An 8,217-nucleotide genomic window follows, 5' to 3' on the forward strand; every position below is an offset into this window, starting at 1 on the left:
TAACACGAGGGGTACAATTTTCAATAAGTCCGTCCAGCTATTTGGCTTCACCGATGACATAGATATTATGGCACGTAATTTTGAGATGATGGAGGAAGCCCACATCAGACTGAAGAGAGAAGTTAAGCGGATCGGACTAGTCATCAACACTTCGAAGACGAAGTACATGATAGGAAGAGGTTCAAGAGACGACAATGTGAGCCACCCACCGCGAGTTTGCATCGGTGGTGACGAAATCGAGTTGGTAGAAGAATTTGTGTGCTTGGGCTCACTGGTGACTGCCGAAAATGACACCAGCAGAGAAATTCGGAGACGCATAGTGGCTGGAAATCGTACGTACTTTGGACTCCGCAAGACACTCCGATCGAATAGAGTTCGCCGCCGTACCAAACTGACAATCTACAAAACGCTCATTAGACCGGTAGTCCTCTACGGACATGAGACCTGGACGATGCTCGTGGAGGACCAACGCGCACTTGGAGTTTTCGGAAGGAAAGTGCTGCGTACCATCTATGGTGGGGTGCATATGGCGAACGGTACGTGGAAGAGGCGAATGAACCACGAGTTGCATCAGCTGTTGGGAGAACCATCCATCGTTCACACCGCGAAAATCGGACGACTGCGGTGGGCCGGGCACGTAGCCAGAATGTCGGACAATAACCCGGTGAAAATGGTTCTCGACAACGATCCGACGGGCACAAGAAGGCGAGGTGCGCAGCGGGCAAGGTGGATCGATCAGGTGGAAGATGACTTTCGGACCCTCCGTAGACTGCGTGGCTGGCGACGTGTAGCCGAGCCGAATGGAGAAGACTCTTATATACCGCACAGGCCACTTCGGCCTTAGTCTGAATAAATCTCGCTTAACTTTCCAAAAGGACCTAAGTAACATTTTTTTTCATAAATTAATTTGAATAGCGCAATCAACAGAACAACATGAAAGCTATTGATTGCTGTATTCAAATTAATTCATGAAAAAATGTTACTTACTAAAAAACCAAATTCGTTAGTTGGGCCGAGGTCGTGGCCCAATCAGCGGATCGCGACTGTACAAAGCAAGACCATGCTGAGGGTGGCTGGGTTCGATTCCCGGTGCCGGTCTAGGCAATTTTCGGATTGGAAATTCTCTCGACTTCCCTGGGCATAAAAGTATCATCGTGCTAGCCTCATGATATACGAATCCAAAAATGGTAACCTGGCTTAGAAACCTCGCAGTTAATAACTGTGGAAGTGCTCAATGAACACTAAGCTGCGAGGCGGCTCTGTCCCAGTGCGGGGATGTAATGCCAATAAGAAGAAGAAGAAGAAGGTACAAGGGTTAGACAAAAAGGTTGAGAAAGGCAAAATTTTGTCGAAACTCAAATCAGCATAACTTTGCGTAGAAGAATCCGATTTTAATAAAACCAGGACCATCGGACGCGGAAACTCTTCTAGCAGTATTGGTCGACATATTAATTCTAGTCTTTGGAGAAAATAAACATGAATAAAACATGATGAAAGTAAACGTCACATAAAATTACAAGCAGTACAAAAAATGCATTTTGACAATGCCCTCGGAAAATCCGGAACATTTCCGGTTGCCAAAGGCGAATCTGACAACAAAAAATTCTCTATTCAGAAATTCCACGGAAGTTCTTAACTAAAAATGGAAAATGAAAAATGGAAAATCTCTTGAACTTTCACGAGAAATGATATTTTTGTTTCACATGAAACTCCCTGTAATTTCGGCAGGGAATTCTCTTCGGGTTTTACGGGCATTCTTCAAAATTAATGCCAAATTTGAATAAAAAAAATCAAATTTTTCATCGGAAAAACTGTAGAACTATTTATAGGAAATTTTCTTCAACTCCCACGGGGCATCCTTTTGAATTTCGGATTTTTTTTAAATTTTCATTTCAACAAATACCTATCTTCCTAATTTCAAAGTTAATTTCTCTAATTTATCATAGGACCACGTCAACTATATAATTGAATTCGCGTAAGGATGCAAGGACCAACGGGATGACAGATATTGCACAATGCTTCAATTCAAAGTGTCGAAATACCAAAACTATTTGTGATGGAAGCACACACCTCACACCATCCGCGCAAACGAGAAAAATCATCTTACCCATTAAAAATACGGCATTTCAGATCCATTTTGAAGTAGCTAATTTCTTTCACAAAATGCAAACAATATTTTTATGTTACTTTGTTACTTACTGATTCAATATATCGATACCGAAGGCAAAAATATCGATATGACCGATATATTGAAAGCAAAATATCGATACAAAAATATCGGATATCGAAACAAAAATATCTATATTCCGATATATCGCAAGTATCGGAACGTCCCTACTCGAACCAGCGTTTCAGCTGGTCAGTTGGGTCTGTCAATAACTGATCATTCGCGTCTTTCACAGTGTGAATCGTCGTCCAACTCTTTCCTCCTGCCGACGCATCCGCGCAATGCGCAGCCGTATTTCACCGATGAGGAGGTGATGATCAGATGCGATATCGGCACTACGTTTATTCCGTACATCAAGAAGGCAATCTAATTCAATTCAGATCCAATTCAAATCCAATCCAAATCAAAACAAAATCCAAACCAAATCCAATCCAAATCCAGTCCAAATTAAATTCAAATCCAATCCAAATCCAGTACAAATAAAATTCAAATCCAATACAAATACATTGCAAATCAAATCCAGTCCAGATTCAGTTCTTATCCAATCCAAATCCAGTCAAAATCTATTCCAAATTCAATCCAAAATAAATCCAGTCTGAATCCAATTCAAATCCAATCAAAATTTAATCTAAATCCGATCCATTTTCAATCGAGATCCAATTCAAATAGAATCCAAATAAAATCAAAATCCATATCAAATTCAATCCAAATCGAACCCCAATATTATCAAAATCCAATTTAATCCAATTAAAATTCGATCCAAATCAAATCCAAATCCAATCTTGATCCAAATCCAATAAAAATCTAACATCAAAATCCATATCAAATTCAATCCAAATCCAAGTCCAATCCAAATCCAATAAAAATCCAATCTTAATCAAATCCAATCCAGAACCATTCCAAATCCAATCCAAATCCAACTCAAAATCAATCCGATCCAAATCCAATCCTAATCCGATCCACATTTAATCCAGATCAAATTCAAATCCAATCCAAATCCAATCTAAATCCGAATCCAATCCCAATCCAATCCAAATACGAAAGAATTCCAATCCAATTTAAATCCAATCCAAATCAAAACAAAATCCAATTTAACTCTAATCCAGATCCAGTCTTAATTCAATCAAAATCCTTTCAAAATCTAATCGAAATCTAATCCAAATCCAATCTAAAATAAATCCAGTCCATATCCAATACAAATCCAATCAAAATTTAATCCAAACCAAATAATCCAATCCAAATAAAATCAAAATCCTTATCAAATTCTATCCAAATCAAAACCAAATATTATCAAAATCCAACTTAATCCAATTAAAATTCAATCCAAATCAAATCCAAATACAATCTTGATCCAAATTCAATAAAAATCTAATCCATATCAAATTCAATCCAAATCCAAGTCCAATCCAAATCCAATAAAAATCCAATCTTAATCAAATCCAATCCAGAACCATTCCAAATCCAATCCAAATCTAATCGAAATCTTATCCAAATCCAATGCAAAATCAATCTAATCCAAATCCAATCCTAATCCGATCATTTAATCCAGATCAAATTCAAATCCAATCCAAATCAAATCCAAAATCCAATCTGAATTCGAATTCAATCCAAATCAAATCCAATCCCAATCCAAATACAAAAAAAATCCAATCCAATTTAAATCCAATCCAAATCAAAACAAAATACAATTCAACTCCAATCCAAATCCAGTCCAAATAAAATTCAAATCTAATCCAGATCCAGTCCTAATTCAATCCAAATTCAATCAAAATCCATTCAAAATCTAATCGAAATCCAAATTCAATCTTAAATAAATCCAGATCGAATCCAATCAAAATTTAATCCAAACCCGATCCACACTCAATTCAGATTCAATCCAAAATAAAATCAAAATCCATATCAAATTCCATCCAAATCAAACCCCAATATTATCAAAATCCATTTAAATTCAATCCAAATCCAATCCAAATCTAATAAAAATCTAATCCAAATCAAATCCAGATCCAATCCAAATTCAATCAAAATCCAATCCAAATCTAATCGAAATCTAATCCAATCCAATGCTAAATCAATCCACCAATCCTAATCCGATCCACATTTAATCCAGACGAAATTGAAATCCAATCCAAATAAAGTAAATGGAAAAATAATAGTCTTTTAACCTTGTAGCATTTCCCCTAAGACGCTCTAAAATAATTAACCTATTTTCAAAGCTCGGATAAAGCCATAATTTTTGGTCGTAATGTGGTCAAATGAATAACCCCAATAAGAATATTTGCATTGCAAAGAGTTTAATACGGTTTGTAATAAGAACAGCAATTTTCAAATCGAAATTTATGATGGCCATGTTGAAAAAGTAGAGGCATTTTCATATCAGTGATATTTATCACTGGAATTCATGACTTGACGTTTTTTTCAGCACGTAATCAACGTTTTTGGTCATTGATTTGCACTAAAAATATTGCTTTCCTCACCGAAGAATAGACTACCGTGCAAATTTGTCGAAGTACCAAAACAAATGCTCACACGTCCAATTGTATAGAAATTAGCGAAAGCACAATCCAAAACATCATTCTTGCACCTTATCTCACACCCTAAACAGCTCTTTCTTGCAGTGGAGACGTCATCCATATATGGAGAAACTGGTGGGAACATATTTTGGTGGGACAATATTTTTTGCATGGGAGTCGAACACGGTGCAAAATTTGCAATATATTGAGGTGGAAAATCAATACAATCAGTGAAGATTTACGATATTGCTGTTATATTTTTTCAAATTTATTGCCCTAATCTACAATATTTTGAGAGCGCGTGGTAAGCAATCTAATTTTTTCATTAACTTTCACCATAAAATCGAAAGCGCACCTCATTTCAATGACAATGAACAACAATTATGTTAAAATATTATTTTGTATCAACTCTCACCATTATTCTCATCAACAATTTATTTTGTTATTATTACTCAAAGATTTATTTCTCTTTTTTCAAAGCAACTTATTTGACAGCTGCCGCAGGCAAATTCCCTTTTTTGCAGATGGTTCAAAAATGGATTATAAATACTCTTATATTGCAAATTTTGCACCGTGTTCGACTCCCATGCAAAAAATATTGTCCCACCAAAATATGTTCCCACCAGTTTCTCCATATATGGATGACGTCTCCACTGCAAGAAAGAGCTGTTTAGGGTGTGTGATAAGGTGCAAGAATGATGTTTTGGATTGTGCTTTCGCTAATTTCTATACAATTGGACGTGTGAGCATTTGTTTTGGTACTTCGACAAATTTGCACGGTAGTCTATTCTTCGGTGAGGAAAGCAATAATAGGTTTATAGCGGTCAGCCTGAGAGGGCCACTTGGCCATATCTTACTCTTATAATGGTCATCAAAAGGTTTTCGTGTAAAAGTGGGTTTTATTGGTCGATCTTATAATTTATTCTTGAAAACAACTCCTAGAGTAGAATAAAACTTGAAATGTTACTTGGCTTATGTTGATGCGTTATTCTCTACAAGTCACAAGCTAGCTGAAATCAAATTTCCAGTACCTGACGAGTGGTTGGCTTCACTTTTGCTGATGGGATTGCCGAAGTATTATGCTCCGATGGTAATGGGGTTGGAAGCATCAGGTCAAGCTTTGAAGGCAGATGCCGTAAAATCGAAAATACTGCACGATGTTAAAGTGAAACAAGGTCCACGGAGCGGAAGAGATGAAGGAGCATTCTATAGTGGAGCGGAACGTGAACAACAACGACGACGGAAGAATTTTAGCTCGTGGAAAAACAAGAATGATCGCACGTGTTACAATTGTCAGAAAGTGGGACATTATGCAGTAAATTGTCCTGAAAAGCTCAATTCAAAGAGCAGCAAAAATCAGACATAAATGGTTACAGCAACTTGATTGTGACTAAATCTGGTCACATATCAGTTTCAGTAACCTATGTGAAACATGTGTGCTGCTAGGGTGGCAATGTGGACCAAGACGAATGGTACTTCGATTCTGGGGCCACCACACATATGGCAAGACCTGGATGGAATCTACAAGAGAAGCAGGAGATCTCGTGTCAAGTTGGAACTGCAAACAAGAGTAATATGACGGCGAAAGTAAAAGGTGTCGTGGGTCTGGATTTGCGTTGAAGGTTCCGTTGAGGTGCAGGATGTACTGGAAGTTCCAGGTTTGGCTGCGAATCTATTATCAGTCAGCAAGATTTGTAATAAGGGATTTGTTGTTACATTTACGGAGGCTTCTTGTATGGTGCTTGATAAAAAAAGGAGAAGCATTTGCTTCGGGTACAGCAGCAAACAAGGCAAACACTCTCGAGATGCTTTTCCGGTAAATGAAAGTAGAGCTACTGAACGACTGGAGCTAGTGTGATATCCATCCATACAATATATTAACACTCCATATTCACTGATCCAACACTTTATTCGACACAACTACCATCCACTTGCACATCTCACTCTCTCTCTACACACTGCCTGCTACACTGTTATTCAAGAATACCACATCCTCCCCTGACAGAATTATGGGTATACAAAATAAATATTTAATATAAATGCTGAATTCCATTGTCAAACTGGGTTTTTGTTCTTTAGTCCGTATTGTTGGTTCATTTAAGGTGTCGTGACCGGTCTGCCCATGGGGTACGATTATCCGATGAATAGCGTTGATAATCTTACTGGTATTTATGTTGAAACCCATCTTCCTCCGGCGATACTAAAAAAAATAGTTTTCGCTGTTTGGTTTTAATCTCATTTGATTCATCGGAACCATATTGATACATTGGCCCCCCTGTAGTACGCATATCGAAAGCAAGTTCAGTAAAAGCAAATTTCAGAATATGACCTGTAGACTTGTAGAAGATGCAGTAGGCTTTTCAAAATACCCTCGCAATCGCTGATTGAATATCATCATGGAAAGACATGTTTACGTCCAGCGTCCTTCGATCTATCAATGAGGATGGTCCCAATAATATTTTGACATGTTACTTCGCTGAAAATCACTTCTAGCTGCCAGCAGCCGTAAAAATTGCAAAACAATGTTTCATGCACCAAGCTTATAGAACCCATCGCTGTTTGGCGTTTAAATCTGTTGTGTTCTCCCTGCTACTATTCGCTTCCAAATCATCCATAAGCTCATGAAAGAATATAAGCAGAAAATCGACAAATAATGTAAAGGAAAACATGGGAATGGGATATGAAGGTGTTTAAGAGAACAGTAGTAGTAAGTAATCAACTAAAGTGTGAAAAGATTATCTCTTGCTCCCTGTACCACTGCAATAACGTTTTCTCTAACATGCGACTATCTGACTGCTACTCTTTTCACTCGAATTTGTGCGTACTTAAAACATTTGAAGAAATACTGGAGATTTGCTGTTTGTGTGAGGCTACTATTCTGTTTTTAAATTGGCAGATTGTTCTGAATAGGAAGTTAACCCGGGATATTGCGGGCATAATGAAAAAACGATATACCATGCAATCAAAATTACATATGCGATATTTACAATCTAACTTACAGCTAAAATGCGTAGATAACTCATTCAAGAAATGAAAATTGGTGCCGCTTGCCAAAGCACATTGCATTAACCAAGGCATCAGCCATATACATTCCAAAACTTATACTTTTAATTAACTTATAAATATTATTAGCTTTTTGGTATAGGATCTATCATCAGGTAACATAAAGAAGTGTAAAGTATTTTAAAATGGATTTTTGCAATAACTTATAAGGTTTTTATTCACGTGTACACTATTTAACACATCTATTATTTTACCTTTTTTTTAATCTATTTGTACTGTGAAAATGTTGTGAATGCTAACATCTCTTTTGACCAACAATAAGGTATATTGTCACTATTCTTTCATACTATTGTTAGCATGCAATTAACTTAATTTATATACATTTATATATAAATTATATAATTTATATATATTATTAGCTTTTTGGTATAGGATCTATCATCAAGTGACATAAAGAAGTGTAAAGTATTTTTAAAATGGATTTTGCAATAACTTATAAGGTTTTTATTCACGTGTACACTATTTAACACATCTATT

The sequence above is a fragment of the Armigeres subalbatus genome, chromosome 3, assembly GCF_024139115.2.
Source record: "Armigeres subalbatus isolate Guangzhou_Male chromosome 3, GZ_Asu_2, whole genome shotgun sequence".
Taxonomy (NCBI): domain Eukaryota; kingdom Metazoa; phylum Arthropoda; class Insecta; order Diptera; family Culicidae; genus Armigeres; species Armigeres subalbatus.